We start from the raw sequence: 26,798 nt of genomic DNA on the forward strand, positions 1-26,798 counted from the left end.
GCTTTAGACGTATTAAGTCTAGCCTGGTAGTTACATATCAGAGATGCATTTATAGTGCAATGCAAAGAAATGAGAAAAATCAAGGCACTGAATAATTATTAAAATAACTACCAGTATCAAGATTCCTATCAAACAGACTTTCTCCACTTTACATGGAGGTGATGGTGTTATTCTGTGTTTCCCTAGAGAAGGCCCTTCCAGGAAAGCCAGCCTCAGGTCAGGCAGAGACATTGCACGTGACCTGTCTTGCAGCTCTGGGCCATGTTGAGACTCTGTAAACGTGACCTGTGGGTGGCACATCCCGGGTTTTCTCTGCACACACACGCACATGCCCACATGCACACATACTTGATCTGCTCACATTAGAACATGTTGCAAAATGTGTTTTAATGAGGAACAGTTGGTCTGGTTCTGCTCAAATAAAAGACATCCCTGTAAGAGAGTTGCCACCTGTCTCCCCAGCTTGCAGTGCAGCCTCTAAATGAATTCTTTGGTCCCTGCCACCTGCAGGTGTTGCCATGGGCCAGCAATCACATTCCACATGCCAGCTTCCCTTCCTGGACTGACAGACAACTTTGTCCCTGTGCTTCGTGTCATTACCGGATACCAGGACGGACAGGGGATTACAGGGGCCAAGGTACCTTTCTCTAATATACTTCTAGACATTTCTCAAACCGGGAGCATCTTAATATTACATAATTAGGAGTGCCCATTATCTCTGAGCCAAAGATGGTAGTATTTTCTAGCTCTTGCAGTCTCTGGAAAGAATGTTATATACGTAGAGTCCATTAGCATTACTGGTATATCGTCATGTAACAGGATCAACACATTAAACTTGGAATCAATTACACCTTATCATTTATTTGGGGAGAAAACTGACATTTGAAAATCTCTGTCACAGACTCACATGATGACAGCACAGTACTGTCAGCCTTTCTGTATCACTTTTGGGCATGAGCAATTCTAAATCAGCAATTATTCATATGTAATTTTTCCTCTTCCCTCTCACCTCAAATGTGTACTTGTTTATAAGATCATTAAAATCGCAAAGGAAAAGTTTTAAACCAGAACACACACACACTCTAAAAAAATCACTATTATCTTAGTTTTTTGGAATCTTATTTTGGTGATAGCAGAGTAAACTCAAGGCTTTGCTAATAAGGCCAAACATAAATTATTAAACTGTCTGCCATACGATCAAATGCATTTCAGATTATATTCTGAATAATTTTGGCTTGACGTCCACCAAAGGAACAGATCTGACATGTCCCTGCGTGGTCTCGGTGATCCATCCCTTGCTGGATGCCCAGCCCTCTGACCTGAACAGCACTAAACGAAAGAAAGAGATAATAATCCTACCAAAACCCAAAGCTCGGCACTTGCCCATCCTAATTATTTCCTGTAAGATCGTATTTTGCCCTACTCAAGAGATCTGAAAATAACTCTTAAGCTCTGAACTTCTTTTAATAAATTCAAAATATTTCTTATGTGTAAATTTTTCTCATGGCTCAGAGGCACTGTTACAGCTTGAAGTGGAAGCTAACAGGGAGGAAGAAAAAATGGTTTGATATCTTGTAACTCTAGATAAATTAGAGTTTAGAATCATCTTGTTTTCAACCAAGCCTGAACGTAGGCCTATGCAGAAATCCTATGGAAACCAAATATGTGATCAATACAAGGAAATTGTCTTAAAATATACATTATGCAGCACGGTACACTATTCGAAAAGAACCTCTAAATCTCCTAATTTGGAAGAGTTTGCTTTGAATACAAAATTATCTTCATAGCAGAAAGGTATCTCTATCACTATTGTATTTTATCCCTAAAATATAAACTTAAGGAGGCACCTGTTCACATAAGCAGCCCTAACGCGCACTGCTGCATGAGTCCCTGGTAAGAAGAGATGAACAAAGGTGACTGCTCAGTCTCTGTAATGCCTTCTCAACCCTCCATTGTGGGCTTCTATCTGAATGCCGTCATCTTCTTTGACTTTTTTTTTTTTATTTTAAAGATTTTTTTGATGTGGACCATTTTTAAAGTCTTTATTGAATTTGTTACAATATTGCTTCTGTTTTGTTCTTTTTTTGGCCACGAGGCATGTGGGATCTTAGCTCCCCGACTAGGGATCGAACCGCACGCCCTGTATTGGAAGGTGAAGTCTTAACCACTGGACAGCCAGGGAAGTCCCCTTCTTTGACCTTCTTAATCTTTCTTGAACTTAGCACAACATGTCCATTCAAATAAGCTTACACTTTCCTGATTTTCGACTTGTTAACACTTACCAAAATAAGAGGGGTGGGGCAGGTAGGGTAGAGAATCAGATCCAAAATTAATAGTATAGTTCTCTCTTCTGCTAATTAAATATCAGCCACAGATGTACACACACACACACACACACACACACACATGCGTGTGCGCACAGACCAAGAGGCTCACTTAGAACTATGAAGTCTGTGATCCCAACGTTTGTGATAGTGGCAGAAGTCAGAACTCATTTGTTCCGAATTACTGGTTGGAAATAAGATTAGTACAAACTAAAGCTGCTCCACAGGTGCGGCAAAGTTAAAGAAAAAGTGAATTGGGTCAAAATGCTTCACTGACAATGAAGTCCTTTTGATAATCTCTTAAACCAGAACCGAAACCATCCTCGTTCCATGGAGTGTACACTGGAAGCTGTGAACTGGGATGCAGATGAACATAACAATTGGGGGCGTTAAAGTTAATCTTTAATCAATTCAACTCAAAATAATTACTCCTAAGGATTTTGTCCAAATAGGTAACCATGAGGGTGTGTTGGCAGATGTTTGTGTTTTAAATAACAACAACAAAAAACCATGGGTGATGTTAACTGCTATCACAATGCAAACCTCTCATCCTAAGTATCATTTTCACTGACACTGGAAATATGGTTTTATCATCACTGAGCTCCATGAACTGCATAAAATGAATAAAGGAGATGGCAGGTGCTTTGTTCTGTCTCAAAGAATCTCACAAATGATGAGCTAACATGTAAAATGTTTCCCTCAGATCACCGTGATGTTTATTCATCTTGCAAAGTTCAGATAAACTAGTTAAGAAAAATTACATGGTACATCCTCACTGTAATTACACTAAACTCAGCCATCTGAAAAAGTTCACATATCTACCTATTTTCCTATCACTTCCAAAGTTCTATTATGTGTTCTTCCAAATATCCATTCCAAGGTATGCCCATTCTCCCTTTCTACTTTGAATATGGATAGTTTTTTAAAAATAAAAATGATGATTCTACCAAAAGTCACTAAAATAACTGAGAGAAGACTAATATTAAGAGATCTAGTTATTTATATCACTATAAAAGCATGGCAGGCAGCCTTTCAGATGGCCCCAAATGATCCTCACCTCCTAGTAGCCACATTCTTGTGTAACACCTTCCCCGGGACGATGGACTGAACTTACTGACTTGCTTCTAATTAATTACACTCCACATAAATGATGGGATGTCCCTTCTGAAATTAGGATACTAAAAACTGTGGCTTCTACCTTTCTCACTCTCTCTGTTTGCTTGTTCTGGGGGAAACAAGCTGCCCTATGCAGAAGCCCTCATGAGAAGGAACTGAGGGAGACTTGCTACCAACAGCCAACAAAGAACCGAGACCTCAAACAACCCGTAAGAAACTGGGTCTCACTGGACTGAAATCAAGTGAGGTGTCGTCCTCCTTCTGGAGGCTCTAGGGACAAATCCATCTTGTTGCCTTTTCCAGCTTACGTTACGTGGCTTGTGACCCCCTTCCATCTGCAAAGTCAGCATTATCATCCCTCTGATGCTGATTCTCTTGGAGCCTTTTCACTTTTAAGGTCTCTTGTGATGTCACTGGACCCACCTGGATAACCCAGGAAATCTCTTTATTTTGAAGTCAGTACATTAGCAAATTTTTTTTGAAGTTTAACTTCTTTTTTTTTGTTAGTTTTTTTTTTTTTTTTTTAATTTATTTATTTATTTATTTTTTGCGGTACGCGGGCCTCTCACCGTTGTGGCCTCTCCCGTTGCCGAGCACAGGCTCCGGACGCGCAGGCTCAGCGGCCATGGCTCACGGGCCCAGCCGCTCTGTGGCATGTGGGATCTTCCCGGACTGGGGCACGAACCCGCGTCCCCTGCATTGGCAGGCGGACTCTCAACCACTGCGCCACCAGGGAAGCCCTATTTATTTTATACATATTAGAGTACACATGTCAATCCCAATCTCCCAATTCATCCCACCACCACTTCACTCTGCATGACAGTCTCTAGGTCCATCCATGTCTCTACAAATGACCCAATTTCATCCCTTTTTGTGGCTGAGTAATATTCCATTGTATATATGTACCACTTCTTCTTTATCCATTCGTCTGTCGATGGGCATTTAGGATGCTCCCATGACCTGGCTATTGAAAATAGTGCTGCAATGAACATTGGGGTGCATGTGTCTTTTTGAATTATGGTTTTCTCTTGGTATATGCCCAGTAGTGGAATTGCTGGGTCATATGGTAGCTCTATTTTTAGTTTTTTAAGGAACCTCCATACTGTTCTCCATAGTGGCTGTATCAATTTACATTCCCACCAACAGTGCAAGAGGGTTCCCTTTCCTCCACACCCTCTTTAGCATTTGTTGTTTGTAGATTTTCTGATGGTGCCCATTCTAACCATTGTGAGGTGATAGCTCATTGCAGTTTTGATTTGCATTTCTCTAATAATTATTGATGTTGAGCACCTTTTCATGTGCCTCTGGGCCATCTGTATGTCTTCTTTGGAGAAATGTCTATTTATGTCTTCTGCCCTTTTTTTTTTTTTTTGCGGTACGCAGGCCTCTCACTGTTGTGGCCTCTCCCTTTGTGGAGCACAGGCTCTGGACATGCAGGCTCAGCAGCCATGGCTCACAGGCCCAGCCACTCCGTGGCATGTGGGATCCTCCCGGACCAGGGCACGAACCCGTGTCCCCTGCATTGGCAGGCGGACTCTCAACCACTGCACCACCAGGGAAGCTCCTGCCCATTTTTTGATTGGGTTGTTTATTTCTTTTTTTAATACTGAGCTGCATGAGCTGTTTATATATTTTGGAGATTAATCCTTTGTCCATTGATTCGTTTACAAATATTTTCTCCCATTCTGAGGGTTGTCTTTTCGTCTTGTTTATGGTTTCCTTTGCTGTGCAAAAGCTTTTAAGTTTCATTAGGTCCCATTTGTTTATTTTTGTTTTTATTTCCATTACTCTAGGAGGTGGGTCAAAAAAGATCTTGCTGTGATTTATGTCAAAGAGTGTTTTTCCTATGTTTTCCTCTAAGAGTTTTATAGAGTCCGGTCTTACATTTAGGTCTTTAATCCAGTTTGAGTTGATTTTTGTGTATGGTGTTAGAGTGTTCTAATTTCATTCTTTTACATGTAGCTGTCCAGTTCTCCCAGAACCACTTATTGAAGAGACTGTCTTTTCTTCACTGTATATCCTTGCCTCCTTTGTCATAGATTAGTTGACCATAGATGCATGGGTTTATCTCTGGGCTTTCTATCCTGTTCCACTGATCTATATTGCTGTTTTCATGCCAGTACCATATTTTCTTGATTACTGTAGCTTTGCAGTATGGTCTGATGTCAGGGAGCCTGATTCCTCCAGCTTCAATTTTTTCCCTCAAGATTGCTTTGGCTATTCGGGGCCTTTTGTGTCTCCATACACATTTTAAGATTTTTTTGTTATAGTTCTGTAAAAAATGCCACTGGTAATTTGATACGGATTGCACTGAATCTGTAGATTGCCTTGGGTAGTATAGTCATTTTTACCATATCGATTCTTCCAATCCAAGAACATGGTATATCTCTCCATCTGTTTGTAGCATCTTTGATTTCTTTCATCAGTGTCTTATAGTTTTCTGCATACAGGTCTTTTGTAACCTTAGGTAGGTTTATTCCTAGGTATTTTATTCTTTTTGTTGCAGTGGTGAATGGGACTGCTTCCTTAGTTTCTCTTTCTGATCTTTTGTTGTTAGTGTATAGGAATGCAAGAGATTTCCGTGCATTAATTTTGTATCCTGCAAATTTACCAAATTCCTTGATTAGCTTTAGTAGTTTTCTGGTGGTATCTTTAGGATTATATATGTATAGTAACATCATCTGCAAACAGTGACAGCTTTACTTTTTCTTTTCCAATGTCTATTCCTTTTATTTCTTTTTCTTCTCTGATTGCCATGGCTAGGACTTCCAAAACTATGCTGAATAATAGTGGCAAGAGTGGACCACCTTGTCTTGTTCCTGATCTTAGAGGAAATGCTTTCAGTTTTTCACCATTGAGAATGATGTTTCCTGTGGGTTTGTTGTATATGGCCTTTATTATGTTGAGGTAGGTTCCCTCTATGCCCATTTTCTGGAGAGTTTTTATCATAAATGGGTGTTGCATTTTGTAAAAAGCTTTTTCTGCATCTATTGAGATGATCATATGGTTTTTATTCTTCAATTTGCTAATATGTTGTATCACACTGATTGATTTGTGTATATTGAAGAATCCTTGCATCCTTGGTGTAAATCCCACTTGATCATGGTGTATGATCCTTTGAATGTGTTGTTGGATTCTGTTTGCTAGTATTTTGTTGAGGATTTTTGCATCTGTGTTCATCAGTGATATTGGTCTGTAAGTTTTTTTGGTAGTATCTTTGTCTGGTTTTGGTGTCAGGGTGATGGTGGCCTTGTAGAATGAGTTTGGGAGTGTTCCTTCATCTGCAGTTTTTTGGAAGAGTTTGAGAAGGACGGTGTTAGCTGTTCTCTAAATCCTTGACAGAGTTCACCTGTGAAGCCATCTGGTCCTGCACTTTTGTTTGTTGGAAGATTTTAAATCACAGTTTCAATTTCATTGCTTGTGATTGGTCTGTTCATGTTTTTTATTTCTTCCTGGTTCAGTCTTGGAAGGTTATAGCTTTCCAAGAATTTGTCCATTTCATCCAGGTTATCCATTTTACTGGCATAGAGTTACTTGTAGTAGTCTCTTATGATGCTTTGTATTTCTGCAGTGTCCATTGTAACTTCTCCTTTTTCATTTCTAATTTTACTGATTTGAGTCCTCTCCCTCTTTTTCTTGATGAGTCTGGCTAGAGGTTTATCAATTTTGTTTATCTTCTCAAAGAACCAGCTTTTAGTTTTACTGATCTTTGCTATTGTTTTCTTTGTTTCTATTTCATTTATTTCTGCTCTGATCTTTATGATTTCTTTCCTTCTGCTAACTTTGGGTTTTGTTTGTTCTTCTTTCTCTAGTTCCTTTAGGTGTAAGGTTAGATTGTTTGAGATTTTTCTTTTTTCTTGAGGTAGGATTGTATTGCTATAAACTTCCCTTTTAGAACTGCTTTTGCTGCATCCCATAGGTTTTGGATTGTCATGTTTTTGTTGTCATTTGTCTCTGGGTAATTTTTGATTTCCTCTTTGATTTCTTCAGTGATCTCTTGGTTATTTAGTAACATATTGTTTAGCCTCCACGTGTTTGTGTTTTTTACATTATTTTCCCTGTAATTGATTTCTAATCTCATAGCATTGTGGTCAGAAAAGATGCTTGATATGATTTCAATTTTCTTAAATTACCGAGGCTTGATTTGTGACCCAAGATGTGATGTATCCTGGAGAATGTTCTGTGTGCACTTGAGAAGAAAGTGTAATCTACTGTTTTCGGATGGAATGTCCTATAAATAACAATTAAATCTATCTGGTCTATTGTGTCATTTAAAGCTTGTGTTTCCTTATTAATTTTCTGTCTGGATGATCTGTCCATTGGTGTAAGTGAGGAGTTAAAGTTCCCCACTATTAATGTGTTACTGTCAATTTCCTCTTTTATAGTTGTTAGCATCTGCCTTATGTATTGAGGTGCTCCTACGTTGGGTGCATATATATTTATAATTATTAGATCTTCTTCTTGGATTGATCCCTTGATCATTATGTAGTGTCATTCCTTGTCTCTTGTAACGTTCTTTATTTTATTTTATTTTATTTTTTTTTTTTTTTGTGGTATGTGGGCCTCTCACTGTTGTGGCCTCCCCCATTGCGGAGCACAGGCTCCGGATGCTCAGGCCCAGCGGCCATGGCTCACGGGCCCAGCCGCTCCGCGGCATATGGGATCCTCCCAGACCGGGGCACGAACCCGTATCCCCTGCATCGGCAGGCGGACTCTCAACCACTGCGCCACCAGGGAGGCCCACGTTCTTTATTTTAAAGTTTATTTTATCTGACATGAGTATTGCTATTCCATCTTTCTTTTGATTTCCATTTGCATGGAATATCTTTTTCCATCCCTTCACTTTCAGTCTGTATGTGTCCCTAGGTCTGAAGTGGGTCTCTTGTAGACAGCATATATATGGGTCTTGTTTTTGTATCCATTCAGCGAGGCTGTGTCTTTTGGATGGAGCATTTAATCCATTCACGTGTAAGGTAATTATCGATACGTATGTTCCCATTACCATTTTCTTAATTGTTTTTGGTTTGTTTTTGTAGGTCCTTTTCTTCTCTTGTGTTTCCCACTTAGAGAAATTCCTTTAGCATTTGTTGTAGAGCTGATTTGGTGGTGCTGAATTCTCTTAGTGTTTACTTGTCTGTAAAGCTTTTGATTTCTCCGTTGAATCTGAATGAGATCCTTGCCAGGTAGGGTAATCTTGGTTGTAGGTTCTTCCCTTTTATCACTTTAAATATATCATGCCACTCCCTTCTGGCTTGTAGAGTTTCTGCTGAGAAATCAGCTGTTAACCTTATGGGAGTTCCCTTGTATGTTATTTGTTGTTTTTCCCTTGTTGCTTTTAATAATTTTTGTCTTTAATGTTTGTCAGTTTGGTTACTATGTGTCTCAGCATGTTTCTCCTTGGGTTTATTCTTCCTGGGACTCTCTGCGCTTCCTGGACTTGGGTGGCTATTTCCTTTCCCATGTTAGGGAAGTTTTCAACTATAATCTCTTCAAATATTTTCTCGGGTCCTTTCTCTCTCCCTTCTCCTTTTGGAACCCCTATAATGCGAATGTTGGTGTGTTTAATGTTGTCCAAGAGGTCTCTTAGGCTGTCTTCATTTCTTTTCATTCTTTTTTCTTTTTTTCTGTTCTGTGGCAGTGAATTCCACCATTCTGTCTTCCAGGTCACTTATCTGTTCTTCTGCCTCAGTTATTCTGCTATTAATTCCTTCTAGTGTATTTTTCATTTCAGTTATTGTATTGTTCATCTGTTTGTTTGTTCTTTAATTCTTCTAGGTCTTTGTTAAACATTTCTTGCATATTTCTTACATCTTCTCGATCTTTGCCTCCATTCTTTTTCTGAGGTTCTGGGTCATCTTCACTATAATTATTCTGAATTCTTTTTCTGGAAGGTTGCCTATCTCCACCTCATTTAGTTGTTTTTCTGGGATTTTATCTTGTTGCTTCATCTGGTACATAGTCCTCTGCCTTTTCATTTTGTCTGTCTTTCTGTGAATGTGGTTTTTCTTCCACAGGCTGCAGGATTATAGTCAGTTCATTAGCAAATTTAATTCCACCTGCACCTTTAAATCCCCTGCCTCCCTTGTAACCTGACATATTCCCAGGTTCCAAGGATCAGGCCATAGGCATCTTTGGGAGGCTGTTATTCTGCCTACCACAGGCCCTACGGGTGATAATGTTGAGTTGCTGGGTACATACACTTCAGAGAATAACTGCCATACTCCAGAGAACTTGAAGTTTCCTAATCGAAGACCATGAGAAAGAGCTTTAACTTCTAACTTTTAGATTTTGGATTCTTTATGTGAAAAATGAGGGGTTTCTTTTGTTTTATTTTTAAAACTAGATCTAACCCTTCCCATTCCACAACTCAGTAACTGAAAACAAGACACTGAGTTGTAGAGCTGGGATGACTGGCTCAAAGGCTAAAGCAGCATGTAATTTAGGTGGGGCTACAGAAAGAGGGTGGAAAGATGTGCAGCTCACAAGCGAAAAAGTCCAGGATTTCATAGGTTGGGACAGACGGAATACAGCAATGGTCCCAACTCTTCGCGCTCCCCTAGCTGTGCCTTCGGTCACATAACTGCCTAGTGCTTTCCCTGATCTTGGCCACGTGACTTACTTTGGCCAGTGGCATGTTATCAAACATGTCGTATGCCAAGGCTTGAAAAGCTCTTGTGCATTTCTGTTTGCTGTTCCTGTTCCTCTCCCTTTACCATGAGGACGTTTCCAGGTTAGCCTGTTGTAGGATGAGACACATGGAGCAGAGGTGATTCATCCAAGTAGTCCCAGTTGTGGCTACCTGCCATCTGCCAGCTGAATCACCAGGCATGTCGGCAGCCACATCTAGATCAGAAGATCCACTCAGAGACCCCACAGCTGACTGCAGATGTGTGAGTGTGCCCAGTCGAGATTAGCTGAACCCCACTAAGGTTTTGTGGTTGTTATATATGAGGCATTTATAGTGACAATAGCTAACTAATATATAGGATGACCAGATATTTGGTTCTGCAATCCTTTTTAAGTAAGGGATACATGTATATCTCCAGCACAAATATATTCATTCACTCATTCATTCATTCAAGAGACACTGAGTGAGCATTTGCTCTATGCCAGGCACTATTCCAGACATTAAGGACAAAGGAGTGAACAAAGCAAAATAGCTCAGCCCTCATGGATGGGGCTTCCATTGTATTAGCTGGAGACAAAGAAACATAGATATTTGGTATGTCTGATGGTGAGATATACCGTGGAGAGAAACAGCGTAAGGACAGGGGGTACTAGGTGTGACAGATGGTGGGGGCTGCTATTTAACAGAGGGCTCCTCAGGAAGGCCTCATTAATAAGGTGGGCTTCAGCAGAGACCTGAATGGAGGAGAGGACAGACATGACATGTGGGCATCTAACAGAAGCACGTTCCACGCAGAGGGTCTAGCAAGTGGGAAGGCCCTCCTGAGGGAGCAAACCTGGTGTGTTCATATCTCAGGTGCAGCATGGAGGCCAGTATGGCTGGCCCAGTGTGTTCGAGGGGGAAAAGGGTAAATGATGATGTCAGAGAGGCAGTGGAGGAGTATGCAAGGCACTAGGCCTTGTCGGCCATTGCAGGGCCTTTGGCTTCCACTCTGAGTGTGATGGGAAACCCAAGACTTTTTAAAAATATTTTTTACTGTGGTGAGATATATATAACAGAAAAATTACCAATTTAATCATTTTTAAGTGTACAGTTCAGTGGCAATTACATTTGCTATGTTGTACAAACATCACCACTGTCTATTTCTAAAACTTTTTCATTACTCCAAACAGAAAACTCAGTAACTATTAAGAAACAACTCTCCTACCCCCAACCTCTGATAACCTCTAATCTACTTTCTGGCTCTACAGATTTGCCTATTCTAGATCTTGCATACAAGTGGAATCATATAATCATATAATATTTGTTCTTTTGTGCCTGACTTATTTCACTTAGCATACTGTTTTCATTATGTGGTAGCATGTACTAGAACTTCATTTCTTCTTATGGATGAACAAAATTCCATTGTATGTATATATCGACATATCAAAGACATTCTGTTTATCCAGATATTTGTTGATGGACACTTGGGTTGTTTCCAGCATTTGGTTATTGTGAATAATGCTGCTGTGAACATTGCCATACAATACAATTGGCAACAAACAGAGCAAGTATCTATTTGAGTGCCTGCTTTTAATTCTGCTGGGTATATATCCTAGGTCATATGGAACCCTAGACTTTGAGCACAAGAAAGACATGATCTGATTTTTATGGAGGGTAGAAACAGGGAGACCAATTAGGCAGATTGTTTGTGTTTATTTTCAGATTACATAGTACAGAGCATGGAAAAACCACCTCCTACAAGAATATTTAAAAGAAAAAGCCTGTAGCAAATAACACTATCTTACACTATGGATGCTTTGTGACTGTTCAGAGGAACTGACTTCATCTGAAGGACAGCAGAAAACAAATAGCACTCAAAGTCAATGAAAAGGGGAAACTTAGAAACACGATCACAAAGTATTTATTTTAGGTAACTATACTTTAAAAAATGCTGTTGTTGGTTATAAATATGACTGATAAGACCAATGACCAACTCCTCTTCTCACGGTATATATGTCAAGGATGCGATATTAGCATCTCGGTTAACTAGGCCCAAATAAATCCTCAGTGATCATCACCATGCCACCAACTTCGTACCACATAGTCATTGATCACTTCCTCCGTGCCAGTACTACTGAGTGCTTCCCAGGCATTATCTCACTTCAGTGTCAAAACTACCCTATAGAATAGATTCTATTATCCCCAATTTATAGAAGAGGAAACATACCTTGAGACGGTAAGTGAACAACCAATGCACACAGTTGTAAGGGATAAAACCAAAATTCCAAAATCTACACAGTAAGACCACAAAGTTTATGTGCTTGAGGGATACTCTATGCTTTCAAAGTGGATGTTTGCAGGAAAGAATCTCTGGGAGCCAGGGGCCTCTAGAAGGAAAATACTGACCTTGATAAGGTAAATCTGCAACCGTTTTTGGCTTTTTTTGTCCTTTGGACTTCTTTCTCAAGTGGTGGCAAACCTGAAAGTTACTGGATCCTATTTTTATAGGTTGACTTCCTACCAGATAACTGTTGACTTGACACATGGCTTGTACATTTATGTTTCTCAGTAATTTTATAGAATTACACTGGAGAGATTGAGGGACAGGAGAAAATTTATTTCTCCAAAGCCCTTTAAATTTCAAACATGGCAAACTATGTTAGAAAACAAAGATATTCATGGTTCTATTATTTTAGGCACAACTCAAAGTTAGTACTCTGAATATGACAGGAGAAATAGGCTGAAAATTTATGGTTAGAAGCATGCCTGGCTCTAAAAGTACTCATCCTTACAGTTCCCACGAAAAGAATTTAAATTTGCAAGATTAACATCAGTTTAAAAAGGGGTTTTTGCAATCTGCTTATCAAGATGTCAAATGACTTCAAAGAGCAGGTTGGGTGGCTTGACTGTGATTTTTTTAGCCTTTAAAGAATATACTAATGTCCTAAGTTGAAGTAATAGACGATATCAACCTATCACGTTCTGTCAACCTCCCTGCCTCTGGTCAAGAAACCCTCTATTCCACCCTGCGTATCAGTGACAGCCAAGTTCATTCAACAAGTATGTATGGAGCACCAACTCTGAGCCAGGCACTGTGCTATGGCCCGAAGCTGGTGGTGAACAGGACAGACAGGGTGGCCCTGCTCTTGTGAACTTTTGCTCACACAGGCTGCTTTCACTGTTTTGCTCGTGCTCAAAAACGTGCCAACGTGCATGGTAGAAACTTCTAGTATTCACCCATATCTTCTCTATCTTATCTATACAGAAGTATGTATTTCCCAAACTCTTGAAACTGGGTGGGGCCATGTGAATAGTTCTGGGCAACAGACATAAATAGAAATATCCTGTGCCACTCCTGTGCTGAGGCAGTGAAGAGCCTGGTTCTCCAGATAGGCAACCTGGGTCCCTGGGTGCCTGGGTGGAGCAGACAACCCCTGATGCCAGATGTGCTGTAGTATGAGTAGGAAATAAACCTTTCTCCTGTTAAGCAAGGGATTTCAGGGTTAATGTGTTACGGCAGCACAGCCTAAGTTATCGTGGACTAATACATGTGCTTTATTGTATAACGTGCTACTTTAGTTCAAAGCCCAGAGGGCCCACTCTTCACAATGAACATTATTTTACGCTTGCTCCCAATTGCCCACATCTGCTTACAGATGCCCAAGGAAAGCCAGATTTATTCCTGTGCATTCTGTCACTTGACTCGTGTTCCTTTTGCACTGAGAAAAATCTCCTTCTTCACTTCCCTGATTAAGTCCTTCTCACCTTCCAAGTCCAGTTCTAATCCCATCACATCCACGATACCCTCTGTAGTGGGAACGGTGTGAATACTCCCTTCACACTGACAGTCTCCACACTGTAAATTCCACCTCAGTAATACAGATTCCAAGAAACACTTCCCATCCTCCTTTGTCCCTAGGGTACAAAACCTGAGACCCCGGTTCTCCACACTCAGATGAAACAGGTCTGAGGCCTGGATTGTGAAGTAAGCTTCACAAGGAAGCAGTCAGGGCTTGGGGCTTCTAACTTGCTGGGGCAGCAGGGGCACAGGTAACATATCTTACCAGCAGCTTCTACGTGGTTTGGGTGTTATTGTCAGAAAACTCAGTGAAGAGTCTGCTCCACAGCCCTTCTAATTATTCTGTGGACAATCCAGTATCCCTTTTTAAACCCCTTTGTGTTTAAACTAACTGAGCTGTTTTCTATTGTTGTCAAAGAACCCTGACCTATACATTCCCTGATACCCCAAGTCTACAGAGGTCTCCTATCTTCCTATCTCTTATGATCTGATGTCATTCAATTACAGATTTTGTTTTATAAGCACCTGTCTTCTCTTCCCAACTACAGTTCCATCTCCTTGAGGGCCAGGATCACACCTTAAGACTGCTGGTCCCAAGCAGTGCTTGGCATAGTGCTGGGTCTACTTTATGAATTGATCGGATGACCATGTAATTTATCATCCAAACCAGGATACCTTGGAGAATGAAAAATGGGCACTATTATTAATTATACCAGGATAACAGGTATAAACCAGGACCGTCCCAGACAAACCGAGACATATGGTCATACTTTGGCACTGGTAATTGATGCCTGAGTAAAAAGTCTGAAAAGTAACGTAGTCAAAATGAGAGAACAAAAGAGCCATTCTGGACACCTTAGATGTGGTAAGAATCATCCATAAAACTTTAATCACCAGAGCAATAATGTCACATCAGGTAGCTAGTGCACCCACATAGGACCCTCTCTCTCACCCCAATCCCTCCCCAAAAGGGTCACAACAGAATAGCAGTACTACCAGAAGAACATTCAGACTAAAATCTCCTCAAAGGCCGAGACCTTATTCATTATTTCTATCTCCAATATTTAGTCCAGTGCTTAGATAATACCATGTTCAATAAGTACTAAAACAGGGACTTCCCTGGTGGCACAGTGGTTAAGAATCCGCCTGCCAATGCAGGGGACACAGGTTCGAGAACTGGTCCGGGAAGAGCCCACATGCCGCGGAGCAACTAAGCCCGTGTGCCACAACTCCTGAGCCTGCGCTCTAGGGCCCTCGAGCCACAACTACTGAAGCCTGCATGCCTAGAGCCCGTGCTCCCAACAAGAGAAGCCACAGCAATGAGAAGCCCGCGCACTGCAACAAGGAGTAGCCCCGCGCGCCGCAACTAGAGAAAGCCTGTGCACAGCGACCAAGAGCCAACGAAGCCAGAAATAAATTAAAAAAAAAAAAAGTACTAAAACATATCCTAAGAAGCCAGGCATTCCCTGCATGTTCAATCTGTGAGTAATTCAGGCTGGGGGGGGCCTCATTCTCTTCTCTCGCCCTCAGCCGTTCCTAGCTCCGGGAGTCTGACCGTGGCCTTGCCTCAAGCTCCTTCTACCCGCTTCTCTGACTGTGGGCAAAGGATGCAGAGGAAGGGAAAGTGCCTGCCCAATCCAACCCTATGATGTCTCTTTGTGAGCGTGCACAGCCATGTAAAGAACATTTCATGGGACTTCCCTGGCAGTCCAGTAGTTCAGACTTCACCTTCTAGTACAGAGGGTGTGGGTTCGACCTCTGGTCGGGGAGCTAAGATCCCACATGCTTTGTGGCCAAAAAACCAAAAACATAAAACAGAAGCAATACTGTAACAAATTCAATAAAGACTTTAAAAATGGTCCACATCAAAAAAGAAAAAGAAAAAAAAAAAGACACTTCATGTGTTCTAGCTGCTCTAACCCAGGCCAGAATAATAAAAGGAGGTAATACAGGTAAAAAGCCTCAACACCAAGGCACACACTAGAGGCTCACTAAACAGTAGCTATTATTATTATCATCCAGACACAATTAGTCCCTTGATGCAGGCAATTCCCCTCACTGTGCCCCAGCGACAAGCCTCTGGAGAGGGAAAATGATCGTCAGTGATCACACAGTTAGTGATGCAAGTGAAATGAAAGCTAATTGTTTAGCATCAGCTCGCTCTGATGATACTTTGAATGGTACTCAAATTGGTGCACGGAAGGTATTGCAAACATACTGAAGACCTTTTGAACTGACATAATCATACAAGTTCAGCTGTAATGCCCAGTAAAATATAGCTCAGGGGCATAGAATAAAAGCTGTGTATCTAGGGCTTCCCTGGTGGCGCAGTGGTTGAGAGTCTGCCTGCCGATGCAGGGGACACGAGTTCGTGCCCCGGTCCGGGAGGATCCCACATGCTGCGGAGCAGCTGGGCCCGTGAGCCATGGCCACTGAGCCTGCGCGTCCAGAGCCTGTGCTCCGCAACGGGAGAGGCCACAACAGTGAGAGGCCCGCATACGGCAAAAAAAAAAAAAAAAAAAAAGCTGTGTATCTAGACTGTGAAACCCAAATACGTCCTAATGGATCTGCAAATGGAACTAATTAGAAGCCATATGAAAGGAAGAAATGGACTAAATATTAAATGTGCTACAGTTTTAATTGTGACAACAATTTAACATATGGGCAATGAATAATTCAATATTATATAAAGTTAAAAAGAAAAAAAAAAAAACTAGCAAAAATTGCTCGGGATTGGAGCCAGTATCTTGGGGGTGGAAGGAAAAATCCGGAAGGAACACACCCTCATTTACTTCTAACATGGTTAGCTGATCTGTTTGAAATTAGATCCACTTTCAACTGTTTTAACTTAATTGTTAAGCCATTTCTTAACCTCATGAATGCAGTTTTCATGCGCTTTCAAATCTGGCCCTGAACTAATAGACCCTTTCACTTCAGTAGTTTTGGAAATGAATGTTAGATGAAGAGGAAAGCATTTTAACAATGCTTTTCTAAGGGTCAAAGCTCTGAAAATATAGTATAGTTTGTACATAAAACTCAGTACACCTGAATATCCTGCTGGCCCTTTGTCTGGTAATGAGGCAAACCATGCCGCCCTTTAAAACTTCTGCTTCGTTTCTGAGGGCAGCTGGCTATGTTGGTGCTGAGCTATCTAACTGCTCAAGTGAATCCATTATTAGGATCAAAGTCCCAACAGATGAGAAACAGGTGGCAGCCAGGCACCCTGGGGCAGTCTTCCCTTCCCTTGTGAGAAACAGGGTAGGTCCAGGTCTCCATTCTAGAATATTCTCCTTTAAAAGGGGGCATAAGGAATAAGAGCTTCAAATGCCTGTCAGTAAGAACAGCCAGTGCTATAAGATTGTTACTGAGCCTCTTTCTGTGAATTTGTCATTCTCACTGTGTGGAAGAACCCCTAAATGAATCTGGTTTCATTTGCCATTTTGTAGGAAACCAATGGGTGACGAGCACAACATTTGAAATGATAGAAGATTATGCAATTTTTACCTTCATTGCTTAAAGTAAAATGATGCCCTCGCATGTATCACAAATTAATAATAATTATTATTAATTATCAGTAGCCAACATTTACTGTAACAGTAGCTGACATTTCTTGATTGCTAAGCCATTTCCATGTAAATCCTACGAAGTGGGCACTATTATGTCCCCCATTTCCAGAGGCAAGAATTGAGGTAGAGAGAGGTTGAGTAACTTGCCCAAGGTCTAATTCTTGTGGTGAAACAAGGATTCAAACGCAGGTGATCAGACCCCAGAATCCATGTTCTTATTTGCTATACTGTGTTGTATAGTGACGACCAATGGAAGCAAAGTACCACTTAGAAAGTTAAAGTAAAAATATTAAAATAGAAGCCAGTAAATCACTGATTTTTAAAGGCATACTTACTGAATCCCTTTATCAAATATTAACATATGTACTATGCACTGGGCACACTGTCCATATTATCTAATTTAATCTTCTGCGAATTAGTTATGCCTGTTTTACAGATGAAGAGACCAACTGAAGAAAGTGTGCTGTACAACATCACAGGAATTGTACTTGTAATCTGAACCCACACCTGACAGGTTCCAAATCTCGAGCTCTTTTCACAAAGCCACCCTACCTCTTCTTTTTTTAAAGCAATTCTCTATGACTAGGAATAAAACTAATAAGAGGAAAACTTTGGAATAAAACTGACTACTTTTAAGTTTAGAATTAGGAGAGAATTTTCTTCTTCTCTCTCTTCTGTCGGGCACAAAATAGCTCTGACTTCTTAAGCATCGATCCTAGAAATGGGAGGATTCACGTGATTTGTTATAACATGGGCCATAAAAGGAGAAAGAACATCAGCAGTAAATCTGGTTAGTCTTTATCAAGCAGCAGTAGTACTCACATTCCCATGTATTCCTAAGGCAAACTCACAATTCGAACCACTTTTAACAGAACACAGAGAAGATGATTAATACTGTCCATTTTCTCAGCATTTTTTCTCTCTCCTTTTTTGTACCTAGTGTAAGCTTCTCTGTTATATAAAAGGAAACTGCTGTCCAGAAGTTGTCAAATAAGACTCCTGCAACTCAAAAAGGGAAGGTAGTATAGGCCTGGGATTAAAAACCCAGGCTTGATCCCACACCCATCAGGATGGCTACTACCAAAAAACCAGAAAATAATCAGGGCTGGTAAGGATATGAAAGAAACTGGAACCCGTGTGCACTGCTGGGGGGAATGTAAAATGGTATAGCCACTGTGGAAAACTGTATGGTAGTTCCTAAAAAAGTTAAAATTACCATGTGATCCAGCAGTTCCACTTTTGGGTATATACTCAAAAGAATTAAAAGCAAAATCTCAAAGAGATATCTGTCCAACCACATTCACAGGAGCATGAGTCACAACAGCCACAAGGTGGAAACAACCCAAGTGTCCACTGATAGATGAATGGATAAACAAAATGTTGTATAAATACATAATGGAATATTATTCAGCTTTCAAAAGGAAGGAAATTCTGACACATGCAGCAACAGGAATGAACCTTGAGGACATTACGTTAAGTGAAAGAAACGAGGCACAAAAAGACAAATACTGCTATGATTCCTCGTATGTGAGCTCAGAGACAGAAGGGTGGTTGCCAGGGGCAGGGCTGAATGAGGAGTTGTTCAGTGGGTACAGGCTTTCAGTTTTATAAGATGAAACAAATGGGTTCTGCAGATGGGCTGAACAACTTGTGAATGGACTGAACACTACTGAACTGTGCATTTAAAAGTGGTTAAGGGCTTCCCTGGTGGCGCAGTGGTTGAGAGTCCGCCTGCCGATGCAGGGGACACGGGTTTGTGCCCCGGTCTGGGAAGATCCCACATGCCGTGGAGCGGCTGGGCCCGTGAGCCATGGCCACTGAGCCTGCACGTCCGGAGCCTGTGCTCCGTAACAGGAGAGGCCACAACAGTGAGAGGCCCGCGTACTGCAAAAAAAAAAGTGGTTAAGATGGTAAATTTTATGTTATATATGTATTTTACCACAATTCAAATATTAAGAACACAGGCTTGGAAATTGGTAAGACTGGGAAATAAATCCTGGCTTGCCTCTCCCACCTTCTAATTTTGTGACTTTGGATAAGTTGTTATTATTTATTGAGTTACTGATGCTCAGATTCCTCATCTCTGAAATAGGGATAAGAATAGTACCTGCCTCACAGCGTTATGGGGATACTGTGAGTGAACGTGTGTAAGATACAGTATTTAGCCCATAATAAACACTCCATAAATACTGGCTTTGCATCATAGCAGTAGGTGTGGAGTATTTAGTCAACGGCAATGCAGAGTAGGTACAAGAGAGGGGAAAAATCCCTTGCAATCTCTCCAGAGGCCACATGGGGTGGCATTTGTTCCCTTAGGGGATTTAACATGGCCCAGGGTTTGGCTCACAGCCTTGAAAGCTCAGAAACTGAACCGCTCAGCATCTACAGAAGGGAAAACGTGGATGGGACTCAGGAGACCAGTGTATAAAACTGGAATGCCAATTTATGACCAGCACATTTACAGAGGTCTGAACAAATCTATTTTCTTCCTGCAGGAAGGCAGATTTGCATAGGAAAGGCAAACAATATTCAGAGGGTGGCCTGGTAATCATGAACTCAACGGAGGAAAGTAAATGAATCACGTGTATAATGGTACCAGGCTAAGGTAACCAGATGCATTCATTTCTAAACAGGGACAGTTTTCTGACGTGTTGAAGTCCACCAGCCAAAGCAGCCCCTCTTCTGGGACACGGGTGCTTTCTGCCAGTGTTGGTTCTGGACCTTCCTTATTTTACCTGCATGTCTGACCACTTCTATCCTCTGGCCTATTGTTTCTCTGGCCACTTTAATGCCTTCCATCAGGCTGCGGTCCACTCCTGTAGGTCTAGGAGCCAGTGCTCTCTATAAGGTAATTCTGCCTGTCTTTTCTTTGACCAGAAGGGTATTGGGTTTCATACAGGGTAATATTATTCAACTCAGGTGCTAGAGCAATAGAGATGTTCAGGTATTTTGTTTAACAGCCTAGGAAAAATCATTAGAAACATTCACTGAATTTCTATACACAGTTAGGCAGTAACCATCAAGATATATTGCTAAGTGAAAATAGCAAAAGTATCCACCATTTATCTAAGAGGAAGGTAATAAAAAGTATGTAATATATATAAATGTTTACATTGTTAAGACAAACCACTGGAAGAATAAACTGAAAACTAAAACAAACAAAAACAGTTCCTTAAATAGGTAAGAAAGGAAACGGTGGAAGCGACAGGAGTAGTAGAAGGTGGACTTCTCAGAACACACTTCTGTAGGTTTGATTTTGCAAAGTATTTTACATAATTATGAAACAAAATTAAGTTTTAAAAATTCAAAGAAATGGAAAATGAATACTCCTACTTACGTATTGATTTGTTGGTATAACTATATGAAGAAGAATTATTTCACGTGCCTTTAGAACTGTTTTTTGCCTGTACATCCCTAGTGGGATGCATTCTATGAACAAAACCAGTGGAAAAACCACCACCACCACCTAAACTGCTTTCAGTAATCATATTGTTGGTGATAGTGTTGGTATAGTTATTATTAGGCAGTTACGTGAATATTATAGGATAAAGCAAATGAATAATTACGCTGTGTTACTGTGAACTGGGATGGAAGAAAGAAGTTACAGGTGCAGGACAGAAAATTTCAGAATTTGACCTGGATGGGAGCATTAGTATGAATTGAAAAAAGGGGGGGGGTGGATTTTGTAGCTCCACCTGCTGAAAGGTATAAAAATAATGACCAATTAAATAGCCCACACTGTAGGCTCTAAATATCATTTGTTTAACTAAAAGAAACCAAGGCTCCTTAGAGACATGCCTGATTCCAGGTCTGGAGCAAAGAATGAGCCTAGAACATCTTGTCACATCAAAAAGCAAAGAAACTATCAAAGACTTCAGGAGCTGTGTCAAAGGATTGAGGAGGTAATTTGAAGAGCTTCCACTCTCTAAAAATGCAGCTACTTGAGCACCAATTAAATATAATAACTGCAACGGATAAAACCATATCAAACATGCAAAATCCATGAGTGTATAATAATACTAAAAAACCCCTCATTGGCTACTTTTGGAGGATGTTACAGAATCAACTCAAAGTTTTAAAACTGGTAAACAGAGAGAAAGACATCAAGCCTTTATCTCACCTTTCCTGTCAGAAATGTACCTCAGGGTAAACAAAAATGAGTAAGGCAAAGTTTCTCTTCATGGAAGTGCTTTTAGCTAATAAATGAGGAAGGGAAGACAGAATTAGAACGCCACCATTTTGAAACCCCTAATGACTCAATGAATCTAGGCAATGCTCATCAACCACTGACACATAAAGAGAGACAACCAGACATTCTATGCCTCATAATGGAAATACACAGCATCACACAAAGTAATCTTGTCAAAAACTCAAACCTGAATCTGATTAAGCCTCTAAATCTAACTACCAATTTATAAAACAAGTGGGGAACAGAGAAGCCTGTATCAGAGGATACAATTAGCAAATTCCCAACTGTGGGAAATGCTGCAGGACAAACAACCTGGTTTCTTCTACAAATAAACTGCAATACAGGGCTTCCCTGGTGGCGCAGTGGTTGGGAGTCCACCTGCCAATGCAGGGGACACAGGTTCGTGCCCTGGTCCAGGAAGATCCCACATGCAGCGGAGCAGCTGGGCCCGTGAGCCATGGCCGCTGAGCCTGCGCATCCGGAGCCTGTGCTCCACAACGGAGAGGCCACAACAGTGAGAGGTCCGCGCACCGCAAAAAAAAAAACAACCAAAGAACTGCAATACAAAAAGACAAAAAAAGAGAGAGAAAAGGGAACACCTATAGATTAAAAGTGACTTACAAGACATACTAACTAATTGCAATGAGTGGACCTGATTTGCCTTCTGATTCAGACAAACTGCTTAAAAAACTGCAAAATTTGAACACTGTGTTGACATTAACTGGATAAAGAATTGATGTTAATTATTTTAGATTTGATACTGTATTTAAAAGGAGTCTTCATCTTTCAGAGATATTTTCTGATATATACCTCGATGAAATAAAATGGTAAATGGGATTTTCTTCAAGAGAATCAGAGGGGGATGGGGGTGAATAAGAGCAGAGATGACATGATAATTATACTAGTCTCTCTACTTTCGTATATGCTTGAAATTTTCTGTAACAGAAATTTTCCAGAATAGAGTTAAAGCAAAACCACTTTTTGATCCTACTCTTTCGATGATGGCTCTCAGATGGTTTTTCATATTATCAAATAGTCATGGATTTTGGTACAGGTGACACCAGGTCCTGTTTACCCAAAGATTTTCTTCAGATGGAATGCCTGAACAGCACAGTAATTTTCCAAGAAACATGAAACGTATAAAAAGATCATCACATTAAATTGGATATGTTAACACAGATTTAGGTTCCACGAGAGAACATGGTAAAAATATCATGCTCTTAACATCGTAAAACTGTTTCTCCCCCAAGTTCCTACTCTTTTGGCCCTTTTCACTAAACATACTGTTTTCACAAATATCAAACGCTCCTTCCCACTTGAGAATCATTTTCCTGGAAGAGGGGCTCTCAAACCTCAGCCTGCATCAGTATTACCTGGACAACTCATTAAAAAACAGATTACTGGGTCCCTTTCCCAGAATTTCTGGCTCAGGTCTGGGTTGGGGCCCAAGAATTTGCATTTTAACAAGTTCCCATTTATTGCTGATGCTGCAAGTCTGGGGACCACACTTGAGAATCACTGTCCTGGAACGTCTATGACAATTTATGTGTCCCCTGCTTCCTCCCATCTCTTCTTCCTCCTAAGAACAAAGTTGCCTGACAGTTTCCACAGAAAAGGGCATGATCTATCCTTTCTTTGATTTATATTTATCCCTTTAAACTCTACAATGCCTTCCATTGGATAATTATTACATAACCTTTTTCTGAAATTAATTACCCTTAAATGATATTTATTTTAAAATGTTCCGTATTAGGTTATTAGAGGTGGCATTTTGGCTCCCACCTTCCCTAAAAATAATCAGACTAATTTTGTCTCTCTATGCTACTCTCCCCTTCCTCTCTTCCTCCATTCCTCTAACTGAACTGAAAAGAGGAATAGTTAATAACCATAAAAAGATATTACTATATGCTTTTTTTAAATTAGAATCTAATTTCTGAGAGGACAGTAACCTTTTGACTTTACTATAGCTTTCCTTTCCCACCATGTTATGGGCATTTGTGTAATATTATTACTTGAAAATAACAAGGCCTGATTTCTATTAATATTTACAGAACAGAATTAGAATTCAAAGTCCTGCCACAGGGTATGCATTCAATCCATTTTTGTCACATGAAATATTTCAATCACAGAGTCTTAGAGACAACCGAGGTCCAGGAAACCTAAGTGATATACAAAAGGTCAAAGAGTCTGTTATTGCAAATGCCAGAATCCTATAATCCAGATCTCATAACTCCTACCCAGCCTGTGTTTCTCCCCCTAGTCTGTTGTACCTCTCATCAGTTTTATCAAAAGAGGTCAACAGTGCCTAAAGTGAGACAAAGTAAGTCCAAAGTAGCATAGGGATAAATACTTAAAGAATAATCTTAAAATTCTCAATTAAGGAAATACATTTACTATGGAAAATAATTTTTTTTTACACAATATTTTGCTTTAGATGCTTTGGCCTTTCTAGGTTTCTTTACAAAGTGTGTATGAGGAGGTTATTACTCTAGAAAAACTCAGAAAAAGCCTAGAAAATTTAAGAAGATAGAAATTCTGATGGGATTGGTGTCTCTGGCACTGAATAAATTACCCTAATAGATCACCCCCACTCCAATGCAATGTGCACTGCATGATCACAAGACCAAAGCTGATAGTACCACGGTCATCTGCAGAGTCTGCTTTTTCTAGAGAAGCTAGATTTGGGGGAAAGGGAAAATAACCACTTAGTAACTATTTACTATGTCCCCAAAATAGTTTTAGGTGGTTTACATACACTATTGAATACATTCCTTTCAACAACCCTATGAAACAGACATTATTGTCACATTTAACAGACTAAACTAAAGCTCAGAGGAGTCACAGGCCGAGGGTAAACTGGCAAGTCCAGATGCAAACTCAGGTGTAACTGCTTCCAGGGCCACACTTCATCCACAGAGTGAGGCTCATTATTTTCACTAGAGTTCCGGCACCTTTATCAGTACTCAAAGACTCAAAATGCCTGAGACAGGATTATAACCTCTATCATCTACTTCTAAATCCTATAAAAATGGAAGCTGTTCTTCTGCTGCTTAACTTATTTTGGCTCATATCATTAGCAAAAACATTTGTAACACCAGGACACATTCATTAAGGAAGGATTTTTGACCCCGAGTTTGGCATATCTTTAAAAGCGGACAAATAATGAAGCGTAAAGCTATGTTCATTAATTTACGTGAAGTCTCAAATGGTGATAAAGGACTTGCCTGACGCTTCCCTTAATGTAAATGCCCAAATCAATATTCCTAACCCTTTGGCGTCATGCATGCAATCAAACTATAATTCCTAGAGGCCCAGAAGGGCCAGCAGTCAAATGACCTTTATCCTCGTCTCACCGAGGGCTTTTGGGTCACGCCGGCTCAGAGGAGGGCTGTTGAGAGAACTGGTGACACCATTTCCCAGGCTGGAGGGAGGCAGAGGAGAATGGAAAACGCTGCCCATGGGATTTGAATGGGGCTCTGCCCCTTTAGAAAGCAACACTACACTTAAGGAACCAGTGAAAGGTACTGCTTTTCCTTATTTGTGTATTATTAATGTGATGTTTTAAAATACCACCCTTTTCTGGATGAACCTAGAGTCTGTCATACAGAGTCAGAAAGAGAAAAACAAATACCGTATGCTAACACATATATATGGACTCTAAAAAAAAATGGTTCTGATGAACCTCGGGGCAGGACAGGAATAAAGATGCAGACGTAGAGAATGGACTTGAGGACATGGGGAGGGGGAAGGGTAAGCTGGGACGAAGTGAGAGAGCGGCATGGACATATATACACTACCAAATGTAAAATAGATAGCTAGTGGGAAGCGGCTGCATAGCACAGGGAGATCAGCTTGGTGCTTTGTGACCACCTAGAGGGGTGGGATAGGGAGGGTGGGAGGGAGATGCAAGAGGGAGGGGATATGGGGATATATGTATACATATAGCTGATTCACTTTGTTATAAAGCAGCAACTAACACACCAATGTAAAGCAATTATACTCCAATAAAGATGTTAAAAAAAATACCACCCTTTTCAATAGGCTTACATGAAGGAATTAAAGCAGGCAGGGTCTTGAAATAATAATTTGCCCACCACTGCCATTTGTCATAAAATCCTTGTCACTGTGGCGATTTAAAATCAACCTTGTAAAACACACCGTGAGGAAAAACAGAAAAAAAAATTTTTAAAGCCACTTCCTTAAAAAATTTCTGAAGTAGTAGTTAACATGTCAAAAGCCACATCTCTAGCAATATAATTTAAATGCTGGATTACACTGTTCCTTCCTGGCCATCCATCCAAAGCCCCACGTATGATGTATGATTTTTTTCTAAACAACAGCAAACATTAACGGTTATGCTTATCAAGTATGAGAGTTCACTCCTGGCTGAGCAGGGTGACACACTTGGCAGGGTTTTGACAAAGGCTGGCCTACGTCATTCCATAATCAGTCAGATGGCTATACACACGGATTCTTCACGTGTCCTCGTCAAGCTCATGAGAGGTGTCACTCACGTTTGGATTCCGGAGTCCACCACCACAATAAGCGAGAATATAGATAATATGAACGTCTTTGTCATTATTCCTAAAGCTTAATTAACATGCCCTTGACATTTCTTTTGAGGGAAAAGATAATACATATATTAAAACAATTTTGGAATTATATAGCCAGATAAATATCACTCATTGCTCTGAATGTTAAGTCATCGCTATATACTTTTTTGGGGAGCACTTCACAATTGTGTTGAAGAAAGGACATCAAATGATGCTTAGAAATGTGATACACATTTTCATTTCACACTCCATCAGCTTTTACAGCTGTAGCTCAATGAAATGTAAGAGAGAGCTTGGCAAACAGCCATATTTACCAAGGTATAAAATAGGGGTCAGGTTACTTTTTTATAGAAAGAAAAAAATGTTTAATTTTCACTCCACATTACTCAAGCAGATATTCAGCTAACACCCTAGAGAAAGGCACCATAACCACATATACTGACACGGTTTAATGCCTGTTTAACTGTATGTGGGTTTTTACTATATTACAAAGAGCTTTGCAAAGCACAAAAATTATCCTTTCCTTACCCCCTTCCACTGAGGATCTACTGACACAGAAACACACTGGATCAGATCATCTTCCGTGTTAAATCTTTCACCTGAAAATAATGGCTTTTGCCCTCTGTTTCTAGCCTAGAAGC

At 40.4% G+C, this 26,798-nt stretch overlaps 1 protein-coding gene across 9 annotated transcripts in view; it reads right to left on the minus strand.

Annotated features, from left to right (window-relative positions):
* Positions 1-26,798, minus strand: part of CDKAL1 (CDKAL1 threonylcarbamoyladenosine tRNA methylthiotransferase) — a 669,277-nt gene that overhangs the window by 8,594 nt on the left and 633,885 nt on the right. The window lies entirely within an intron of this gene.

The sequence above is a fragment of the Mesoplodon mirus genome, assembly GCF_964341445.2.
Source record: "Mesoplodon mirus genome assembly, chromosome: 12".
Classification (NCBI taxonomy): domain Eukaryota; kingdom Metazoa; phylum Chordata; class Mammalia; order Artiodactyla; family Ziphiidae; genus Mesoplodon; species Mesoplodon mirus.